Consider the following 12,063-nt stretch of genomic DNA (forward strand, 5'->3'; position numbering starts at 1 on the left):
TAAATGCAATCTACAAAAGGAAATACTTGCTATAGTTAATGCTGCGGGAAATTACAGGTCAATTCATTTATCATGCTCATCAGTATAATGTAACACTGGGTGCACACTCTATTCCTTTGATTATTCAGAGCATTGTTCTAAATCACTTAGTGCTCAGGACATGTTCCTGCAGATGGCAAGATCCAGCAAGTTCAGGCTAAACAGGGGACTCATAATTTACTGTCTGTATCAGTGAGACTGACAACCATGGGGCAGCCTCAGCTGTGGCACAACGGGCTGTGGTGCTCTCACCAATGCAAAATAAACCTCTGGGTAATGTGCAGATTAGATGTACACCAGCACCCAGTGAAGACTAATCTCATCTGAAGTGAGGATGCAAACTGATGGGGTGGTTTTCCTCTGTTTGTCTCTGACTCTCCACCTTCTATTTCTTTCTGTCTTCATCTGAAACCACTGATAAGATATGTAGTACCTGCTTTGCCTTTTCTGGAGCTGCCACTCTGAGGGAATGGGGACAAGAAGCAACTAGCAATTAGCAATACGTACCACGAGTTTGCCAATATAGTAGAATGATAATATTGCCCTTTGCTTTAAAGCTGTTTTCGTCCTGCAGATTTCAAAGCACCTCAAGCCAGGATGAAATTGGTGTGCTTTCCTCCTTTTTCAGCTGGGACACTGAGGCACAGAGATGTACCAGGATGTGTTCAAAATTACCTGGTGAGACACAAAGGACTTCTGAGGCAGGACTCCAAAGAGCACTTGCTTTTCCTGTTAATTAAAATAACATAGATTGTGTAACTCAGGCTTGGACATATGTTCAGGGAAGCAAACGTACATAGTCTTTGCAAGGCTCACATACGCGGTAGGAAGGACTCTATGATTTGGCATGTCCTTTCAAGCTCCATTAGAGTCTCTCCCAACACTTGTGGCTGTTGCTTTCTCTTTCTCTAAATGTTTTGAAACCTGTATTAAAAAATGACTGATGAGTGTCTTCATGATGAATGCTCAGCAGTTAGCTGAAGAAACTCAAAGCTGAATCCTTGCTCTGAAAGTCTGTTTCAGTTCTGAAGTTTTGTGTAGGACTAAGGACTTGTCGCAATCAAAGATATTTGTCCCTGGGAGAAAAGATAGATATGCCAAGCAGATCCAGTGTGGGTTGATGTCATCATTCAGATGGCCTGTGTTGCAGGTAGTTCAATGAATCTACTCTTCCAGAAGCAGAAGAAGCCTCAAAGTGTCTCTTGAAAGCATTGGGAGTCATTGGAAGAACAGCAGGGTCCCTTAAGCAGCTCACTCTGTGATGCTGCTGTTCCTTCTCCCCAAAGCACTTCCAAGTATTTTCACTCGTCTTACTTTTTAAGGGCAAAGAAACTCTGGAATGCTAAGGTAGCCAGATACACATTTAAATGCCTTTTTTTTTTTGATGTGTTTATGGAGATTATATGGACTGAACATTTTAGTGGGGAGTAGGAGTTTCTGGTGCTTTTTAAATTTTGCACTTCAGAGCCCTACATGTTTCCTTCAAGCCTCTCTTCAAGGTGTACACAACTCACCCACGCAGCACTTTATGATAGGAAAACGATGTTTTGTAACCAAATTCCTTCATTCACCACAAAGATCCTGGCAGTGCAAACACATTCGATATTTACTTAGATCAAGTATTCTTTAGCAAATTAGACCCACTTTTGACAGCACAGTGTTTAGATTTGGGGGAATATCAAATTGAAAGGGAGAAAATTCAGCTGCTGATCATTTAAATGTGTATTTATTTTCTGAACTGAGCATAGATTGGAGAAAGCTGGCAAAACAATAATTCTATGCATAAATGCAATTTGGTTTATAAGTCCTTCACACTGGCAAAATTCCAATGTGCTGAAAAACTAGCTTGAAAACATGACAGTATTGGAGAGTTATCGAAAGGAGATAGAGCTGGAATGAGGACAGCTGCTTATTTCAGCAGCTGTGAAGGAATGAGAGACAGTGTGGGATGGTGATATTAAACAAATTAGTTGGTTTTTTTCCTAAAAATCCACCAATATTTCATTTTCATCACAAGCTCTAACACTCATATCATGCAAAGGTGAGAATAGTAGCCAGAGTACTACTTTTCAGGCAGTAAATACTGATGCATCAGCTTGTGTTCAGCTTTCCCGACAATGACAGCGGTTGGAAACTAACTTTTTAATAAATGAAGGCTAATTTCTGAGCACAGATTTTAAATGAAGGGGGAATACTATTTTTCAGGGTCACAGAAGTCATGTAGAATGCACAAGTCTGACCTGTGAAGCCTGGATGATTCCTCTCCAGGCTTTTTGGGGATTACAGCCTTCACTCTCAGGAAAGGTGAGCTCAGTGTCTGGGAGGAGGGACTGGTGACCAGAGCAGCAGATTTCTGCAGCAGTCCAGCCATCGGTGGCACGAAGCACTATAGGGAACGCAGTTTCTCCCTCCACTCCGGGGGCAGCATCCCTGTTCACAGGGTGCCTTTGGAACCTCTTAGGAGCAACATTTCAGATGTTTAGAGCCTTTCTGGGTCTGCCTTCCGTGCTCAGTCTGTGTCCCTAGCTCCTAGTGTTGTCCCAAATACTGCTACTCTGTTTTAGGGCTTTTCTCTAGACTTGGAATGTTGTCAGCAACCTGCACGCACTAGAGAAGGCACAACACTGCAGTTCTTTGCTAATATCGTTCCAGTCAATCCCCCATGCGGTGTAAACTATGCTAGAGAAGGAGATGTTTCATTGCTATTACTCTGCATCAAGAGTTTTGCAGCTGTACTTACTGTAGTTTTCCCTCCCACATTCCTAACTGAGACATGAAACAATTTTTTGGTAGAGGGAATCAAGTCTTGCTTTCAATATTTCCTCTGCATCTTGTAAGGGTCATTCTCTGGAATACATGGGGTTTGGTTTTGTTTCACTAGAGAAGCTCAGGAAAGCTTAGGTAGATTCTGAGTTAATGCTGACCTAAAATCTGATGTCATCTGTCATACATTGAAGTGTGCTAAAAATACAGTGTTAATCATTAAAAAGCAAGTGACTCTGGTTCCAGAATTATGGTTCCAGCTGCAGAAAAACAACAGCCAGTAAACTAATGTCTCAGAATGATACTACAGCCTTGTTGCATTTTCAGGGTACACTGAAAGGGGAGAAGAAGGAACTAAATGCATTAATTGATTATAGTATGAAGAGGAGATACAGTGTAATTTATTGCTATTGATAGAATAGCAATAGTATCAATAGCAATAGTACCAAGAGTTTATTGCTACAATATAGTTTTCCTTATTGAGTTCCATGGAGTGAAAAAAGAGCCTTTATTTGATGAACTTTAATCTGTAAAAATACCTGGCTACTCCTGCACATATAGGAACAGGACAGAGAAAGGCAAATATACTAGTTAAGGAAAGATAAAGGACATCAGCTTGTTTAGTCTAGCAAAATAAGGACAAATACGTAGAATGGGGATACAATTACTGTAAGTAAATACACTAGGACATAACATGAGGAAAGGAAGAGAATACTTAAGCTAAAGGACAATGTTAGCTTACTAAAAATAGTTAAGAACTGGTCAAGCAGAAACCTGTGCTGGAAACCAGGTTTCCAAACGCCAGAGGAATGAGAATTTGGAACAGCCTTCTTCTGGGGTCAAATTCCCTCACTAATTCTATAAGGAAGCCGGAGGTATTCATGCAAATGATACCTGTGATACCCATGGAATATGCCTGATCACACAGAAGACACTCTCTGCTGTGACATTTGTATTTTCAGCTCTTTGTTTTGGATGCAGCATGAAAAAAATCTCAGAAAGTACACAGGCCAGATACACACCTTGGGATGTCTTTGCCCTACAATTACAGGGCAGTATATGTGCACTTCTTGCACGTCTGTCAGTAGCAGTTTAAACATGGTCTTAATGAAGCTCAGAGTTGTTATCAGTCAAACTAAGCAAAACCAAATATTGAGCAAGAGAAAAAAGTTACTTCTTGTTCCCCATGCTGTATTTTAGTTACTTCTTTTTTTCTCCACTCTGTGTTTTGTCCCCAAAGAAAAGAAGCCAGGAATGTACTCCTACAGTGTGAAGAATAAAAGGGAGAAACTTTATCTCTTTGGAAATGGCCTTGCTGAGTTCCTCCAAGACAGTATTAGTTTAGATCTATCAGTTGCAAAGATTGTTATCAATACGTGTTTATAGGAGTGTAAGCAATCCTCCCTAGTGTGCCTAGCCAGCAACAGGAAAGAGGAAACAAAATATCTCATTTAATGGGAGCTGGTGAATCTGAAGGGCAGCACAGTCAGTGGGTTACCAGGCTTGCCAAACCTTTGCTACATCAGGCTGTTGAGGTAAACCACGTCTTTTCTGCTGCCAACACCATTCCTCAGGCATCAGCTCTAGTGAGATCATTAGGCAGAACAAGGTAACTCTCTCAGCAGAATTAAGTCACAACCTCCAAACACACAGACATCATCATGACTCAGGTCTTCTAGAGGCACAAGATTTATCTTTAAAAGGCCTTAGATTTGTTAAGTATGCGTGTGTTTAAACTGATTAAACTTTAAATGCTGTCTTACCAGTCTTTTACATAAAAGATCAGGAGAGATTAGGATATACCTAATCCTTAATGTGAAATTCTGACAATGCTGCAGGCAGTGGGAGTTCTGTTAGTGACTTCAATAAACCAGATGCCTCCTTCGCTTTCATCCTTGGAACTCTTGCTACTGGTGAATTAAAAGCCTTGTTTGTGAATTACGGAGGAAAAATAGTTCTCTTCATTTCCAGGTGAAGAAGTTGGTGACCAAAGTGTCAATCTGAAATAAATTGTTACCCTCTACAAAATGAGGTGGAGGGGTGGGAATTTCAGTTTCTCAGCTGTTATTCAAATTAAATTAAATTCTATTACCTAAGATGTCATTTCTTAGATCCCATGGAAGCAGGGTACATTTGGATCTTATCACACACAAGTGAAGAAGCAATCCAGGAGATGCTGCTTTGATAAATAAGATGATATTGTGACTCATTTTTTGTATGTCTATTGGATTACTGGCTGTCTAATTTGTCGGCCAGTGTACTGCCCTTCCCATGAAATGTCTGGCAATTAATGCAAGCTCACCAAAAGCCTTAGATCTTTTCTGCGGTGAAGCTCAATGTTAATGTGAATATTCACAACCCAAAGCAGAGAGATTCTCTGCTGCTTCTTTGATGCTGCAGAGAAGTCAGTAGCAAAGAAACATCTCAATGCAGCAGGATCTAAAGTTCTCTATATTGAAAAGAGTGCTAGACCAGAAGCTGGAGATAAGGATCAAGATGATATAAAAAGTTGAGCATCTTCATCTGTTCACTAGTGGTAACATGGGGCATTTCTGAAGGTCTGCATAAGTAAGAAGAAGACATGGCCTTTTGGGTAACTGAACAAAGAATCTCAGATGCTTATACTTGTATTTTCAGTTCAGAGTAGCAATTGCTTCTACAGGGCACAAAGGTTGATTTTTTAATTAAATCAGTGCTACAAATAACAGAAAAGAAGCAGGTTTTAAAGGTTACGCCAAAATCAAAGCTTTTGAGACATACGGTCTCTCTGGGGCCCATCAGAGCATCAGAGATTCCAAGGGCAAAGCCACATGGGAACAAGGTCTGGGATGCAAAGTTAAACATCCTGGCTCTGCCAAAACATGTTCCAAAAACCAGTATCTGTTGTTGTAAAGACAGGTGCAGTTTCAAAGGAAGGTGGAGAATGCAGAATATTTGCACTAGGTGCTGGTAGGACCTGGTGAAGTTCTGTTTACATCTGTCTCAGCTACAAATCTGGGTGGCAAGATGATGCAAAGGGTTGGAGAATCCAGTGCTACTGCAAGGCCATGTGTTGATAGATCAGGTAGTTTCGACGTAAATGCTTGTACAGCAAAGTCACTGTGGACATAAGCAGGACAAACACATCTTCCCTGGCGAAGATGAGAATAAACCAACTTGATTTAGTGCTGGGTCAGGATTCAATGGCAGGTTTGAGCCTTTCTGGCTCAGAGTGGTGTACTACCACAATGGCAGCTTCTGCTGGGAAAAGCCAAAGCAGAAAGCTCTTCAGGAAGATCTTGCTGCCTTTGAGGTGTTGAGAGATGTTCAGAGTCAGTTTTGAGCTTTTGAAATCAACTTGAGGTTGCTAAAAAGCAGAATCAGAGGAAAAAGGTGGAGGTGAAGTCCATTTTAAGTGTGGAGGCTGAAGACTGATCAAAATGGGTTGCAGAAAAGCACTCTAGGAACTGCCTGAGAGAATCTGAGGAATGGAGAGTTTGCACTGCCCTTCCTGTCATCAGGGCTAAGGAAGACAGCACCAATGGCATTGCTATATTATGTTTTGGCAAGGCAAAGTGTCTGATCTTGGCACATGGTGTGCACATATATCTGCAGTAATGTGCACATTGACAATGTCTCAAAGAATAATCCAGGTTTTCTAATTGCTGTTTTAAGCCCTGATTAAAATAAGCTGTTTTGATAATGTTGTTTTAAACACACACAGCTAAAGAGTACAAATGGTATTACAAATTCTGAGTTAGTTGCCATTTGAACATTTCTTCTCCAAGAAAAAAACTGCTGTTCTCTTTTTAAGCTCTTTGTGCCACTGCTAGAGGTATCCCTGGCTAATTCTTATTGAGGGAAGAGAACAATTATACTTATTTTCTGAAAATTGTTACTGTTATGTAGTTTCATATTTTTATCTGATACATGGAATTTTACAAATAAGAAAGAATGACAGTGACTAACAGTGGCTTATTTAGCATTAGCTACCTAACTATTGCAAGCTGGTTTATATCATCCGGCTTTCATGTGAGTCTTTTTGTAGTGAATTTATCAGGCACCTGAATCTATTGGTTTTCGCAGCTAGGGCTGATATGAAAGAACCCTCCATAACTTGCAAGACAGGAATTGGTCAGCCTGAATCCTGAAGCTGTGGTCTAGATTCCCAGAAGTGTTGGTGTGTTGACTCCGTTTATCCAGTAATCTGCTGCCAAGCCTACATGCCCTCATATTTTCAAGTGAATAAAATGCTCTTTCCACTTTGTCCCAAATGTTTACACGCTGTTGAGCAGCCGCTGCCTCCCACCCCGAAGCTGGCTTTCTAGCAAGTTTCAGTGCAATGTTTCTAGTCTATGCTATGTTCAGGTACTGTGTGATCCTGCAGCATTAAAAGTGCCATCTAAGATTATCAGCTTGCTTTCACATTCATGGCAGCCATTCAAGTCAACTTCTCAGACCACTCTTGCTCCTATTCCTTGAGCCTGCAAACTAGCTGGAGTGCATTATACCTAGAAATGAAGGAAAGAAACACTATGAACAGCAACTAGCAGAGCCACATCTCATCTTCTAGACTGGCTTGCTCATAAATAACCTGAAATCAGACACCACTTTAAAAAGGGACAGATTTTTCCCTTGCAAGCATCCGGACAGAATAAGGGGAAGGGGCTGCTGTGCCCCGGGATGTTACTGCTAGAGGAGCTGTAGGAAGCTGCTCACTGAGCCTTCACACAGGTTTGCTCCCCACTCCAGGAGCACGGTCCCACCACTGACTGCATGTAGGTTTTGTGTACTCTCTTCTCATGTCTGGTGATTTTAAGCAGCTGAAGTGTTGGAGCTGTTACCTGATGTGCTCCTGTATTTCTACAGGATGCCAGTAGAGGGCAAAGATGACTTTAGGCTTGATGTGAGAAATCACGCAGGTTGCCCTGCAAAGCAGAAAAATTGCATGCGTTAGGGGCAAATACAAAAATGAGTGGGTATTTGGGAAGAAGAGGTGTCCCAGGATTGCTTTCCTAGCTCTTTTTTCTGTCCGGTGAGCACAAGTTCCCTGTGACACAGCAAAGTGACATGAATCCTGTTGCTGAGCCCCACGCTGCCATGCGAGTACTACAGGAGCCACAGGGTTGTCAGCCTTAGACCCGGAGGAGTCTGTCTATCCTCAGAGGACAGATGTGTCCCTTTCCAGCTGAGGTGCTGTTGGTCCTCACCATCCTAGGGAAGGGACAGGCCTAGCAGCTTCATCTAGTATAAACAGAGGCTGTGCTGGTCCAACCCTCACTTCTCCACCAGTTGTCTGGCTCTCTTGAATTAACTGTTTAACCCATGCTACAGGGAAGGGTCTTCCATCAGCATCATGTGGGACCCTGTGGCAGATGAATATTTCCCATTTCTTTACCAATAAATCTTAAATACAAGAGTAAATAAGTTTTTTTTGGCTCTAGTCCGGGGCAATGTAGTTAGCTGTAATACAAACAATCTTTAAATGGTTTGTAATCCAAATAACCCAAGATATTAAGACTCAGAAATGCAGATATTATTTAGATCCTTTTCCTGAGCTGAATAAAATATGATTTACATAAATATTTTAGATGGTCTTTCACATAACTTAGTAGAGCAAATTTTTCTCTTTACTGCAATTTTTAGCCACATGACCAGGTCATTTATCAGTTCATTATAATATGCTTCTGTTACATACAAGCAAATCCTAGGTATCTGAAAAGATTCTTCATTCCTCTGCTCTAGGAACAGAAATAGCTTAACATTTTATAATATTGTAGGAGTCTGCTTCAGGAGCTGATGTAAAAACTTTCATAAAAAGAAAAAACACAAAACAAAACCCACAGGGATAAAATTGGAAGTGAATTGTGAATAAGCTTCTTGTTCTTTTTCCTGATAGAGCTATTTTTATAGAACTTCCCAACAGTCAGAGGTTTTGCCAGTTCTCTCACCCACAAAGGGAATTACATTCTTCTGAGATACTGGTTGCTGCTTTTTAGCTGTGGCTGTGCAAAGCATCTGTGCTACTCTGGAAGGTAGAGACTTTTGCAGAATTTCTTACCTCTTTTTTCCATCCCTTCTATTCAATAGTGGGGTAAATGAGTAGGGACATGCTACATAGTAGTGAAACACAACCCAATTCATAATCCAGAGGACTGTAAACAAGAAGTGACTTCATATGCATGATAACTAATGTACACCAAAACCCTTTCGTTCAAGTCACAAAAAACTACATGGGGCTGAAAAGGTGAACAAGGAATGGGAGCAAAATCTAGGCAAGGAGGACGCACTGTTCAAGGATAAACTGCTTGAAAATAAAAAAAAAAAAACCCGCTTGTTTCTTTTCAAGAAGAAAACCTAATTGTACAATACAGGGATAATGTTAGGGAGCAAGAAAAGTATATTAGACCTCTTAGAAAGAGACACAAATCATAGAAATTTAAAGCTGAAAGGGACCTCAAGAGCTCACCAAAACCACCCTTCTGTACTGGGGTCCAGTCAAAATGCAGCAAGGCCACCCCTGACAGCTGTTTGCCCAAACTGCCCTCAAATCTTCCAGTGGTTTCAAGTCTACATCCATCTAGGAGACCTTATCACTTGTACAGTTGGAAAGCATTTTGCAGCATCAGGCTCTGCCTTGTTTATTGCAATGTGGATAGATTTCTTTTTTTTTTTTTTTAATTTTCTCCAAGGTCAGCAAGAAACCATTTAGACCCCACTTAGCACTCTTAGCAGTCTTTTACCCGTCAGAAAACGTACATGTACCAGCTGTTTTGTTTTCTTTTCTAGCCTGAATAAACCCATTTTTCAGCCTTTTCTAATGGTTTTCTCAAACATCATGCTTGCTTAAAACATTTTCTTGTTGCTGTGATACAGACTACTTTCAGCTTATCTACAGCTTCTTTAAAATCTGGTGATCTGAGCCCATACAAAAGCCCATACTATCCCCACTGTCCTAGAGAGTGCAACAATACCTCCCATCTCTCACACATGCTGCTTTTGCTCATACATCTCAGGATAACCCTCATCCTTTTGGAAGCCATCACGCGGGTTCGGTGGGAGAACTCTTATACCTCCCAGATCCTTTTATGCAGTAGAAATTCTGACGCTATTCTAGACCTTTTATTGGATTTTAATTATCTTTAAAGTGTTCCAGATTACTTTCTTAAGGTGGGGGGGTGGTATTTTAAGGATTTCTTAATCTGTGTTCTATACTGTCCAATGCTGGTTTTTTTCCTGATAAATTCTGTTCTTAATTTCTTCCTATTTTGCTGCCCAGAGGCTTTTGCACCTAGGGCGGCCAAAAATTAAAATTAAGATGAGAACAGGAACTAATTATTTCCACTTGTTAATAAGAACAGAAAATGATAATGAGATTAAATTTGAGAGAGCTGCCTGAAAAGAAAAAATTGCTAAGGGAGGTAGTGGAAACACCACCAGCAGATCTTGCCAAGGCTACAACTAGCTGGTTACTCATTGTCAGCACACAGTTGTACAGGTTTGCTTACTGCAAAGACTCACACTCTTTGGCATAGCAAGGTTATAAAGAGTGTCGAACAGCCAAGAGAAAACTTGCATTAAGGACACTGTGAAGGTGACTAACCCAGATTCTGATCTGATCCTGAGTGAACCAGTGCCACTGCCTCCTCTGTGAGAAGAAGGGTGAATGAAGAAGCAGCAACGAGACATGAGATACCTCATAGTTCAGAGCAACAGTGAATAAAGTTATCACCTCAGTGTCAGTCACTCTCCTGAAAAGAGAGTTCTACACAAGTGGATGCACACTTCTCATGAAGCACAGGCACATCAGCATTTGGTTAAATGTCACCTAGTGAAGATGAAGGTTTAGCTCCTTTTAACCCTTGAGGATCACTGTGCCTTTTCAGTGGAAGAGAGGAAACACTTATCTCTCCTGTTTGCTCCTTGCGAGTAGATGCTAATTTTTGCTTCCCCAAACTCTTTTCCCAGCACATGCTCTGCCCTCGTCTCTTGTGGACTTGTGCTTAAGGAACACACCACATGCCAGAGCCACAGTGCACATGGATACTTGAAGAGGGGGCCTTCATCTCCAACAAGAAAAATAAGAGAAAGTGTCCTAAACCTGTTGCATTCACCTAAACTTGTGATCTTACCTTTCCCACTTCAAATATCAGCCAAGCCTAAACATAAGCCAAAGCAAAGGTCTATTTAGCAGGACATGGGTCCATAGTTAACAAGGCTTTTTATTTCTCCTTGTGCAGAGTACCTATGTGCAAATACTCTTCAGTGAGGGTCCCCCCACTGTCCTCCTTCCCAAAACTCTAGATTATGACTGTTCCCAACCAGCCCTGTTCCTCCTTCCCAGGGTTACATTTTTGTGTACAAATACAAATGACTTTGATGGTGCTTGCTACTCCTCCTGCTTCAAGAAGACTCCCATACTTCAGTTCAGTGACTAGCCAGCCATGAAATATGCAAACTATGTGAATGTCACCGATAATTCTGCCCAGGGCCAGTGCCAGTGGCATTCATGATCTGTTCCTCTGTGCCTGTAATCAGTTGATTGTCCCTGTCTAAAACATTCCCTTTACACTCCCTGGCACCATGAGAGCTTGTGCCCTCACACATTACCAGCATTCTGTAGACTCCTGGCTAAAATGACAGCAGCTTTCTTGATGGGGCCTTCTGCACAGATGTGGTGTGAGACCCCATTCCCACTCCTGTCCTCTCACTGGCGTTCTGGGGCCACCTGCATTCCAGTTTTATGATATACACAAATTGTTCCTGACATCGATATAAAATATTTTTAAAGTCACAGTTTTGGCATTTATTTGGAATGACTGTAATTGGAAAAGTAGCACATATGGATTTCTCTAGTGCTTAAAAAAATTATACTGTGGGAGTTTTCTGTACTCTAAAGACTCGATACATAGGCTGTCTAGGTTATATTGGTTGCCATCTGGCTCTCAGTCCCACTCTTTGTTTTCAGTCTCCAAGCTATTATGCCTTTAGTAAATAATCAAACATATTTTGTTCTATTCAATTTCTTTTCTTCTGTTGAACTGTTGATTAGGAGCCAAGGGTTTATTTAAACAGGTGATAACTTTGCTGCTTACTTGGTGCAACTGGAACATAGTTCTAGGTCACATCTACATGACAAATGTAGTCATGTCAAGCTGTCTGAACACACAGCAGCAAGCTTATGTTTTTCTAAGGCTTTGGAAGCCTCTGGAGAATGCCAGAGAAAGGAGAGCTAAGCTTTATCCTCCCAGTTCAGGGGCTGGGGAGGTAGGAACAACTGTG

This window comes from Nesoenas mayeri, assembly GCF_963082525.1.
Source record: "Nesoenas mayeri genome assembly, chromosome: 3".
NCBI lineage: Eukaryota > Metazoa > Chordata > Aves > Columbiformes > Columbidae > Nesoenas > Nesoenas mayeri.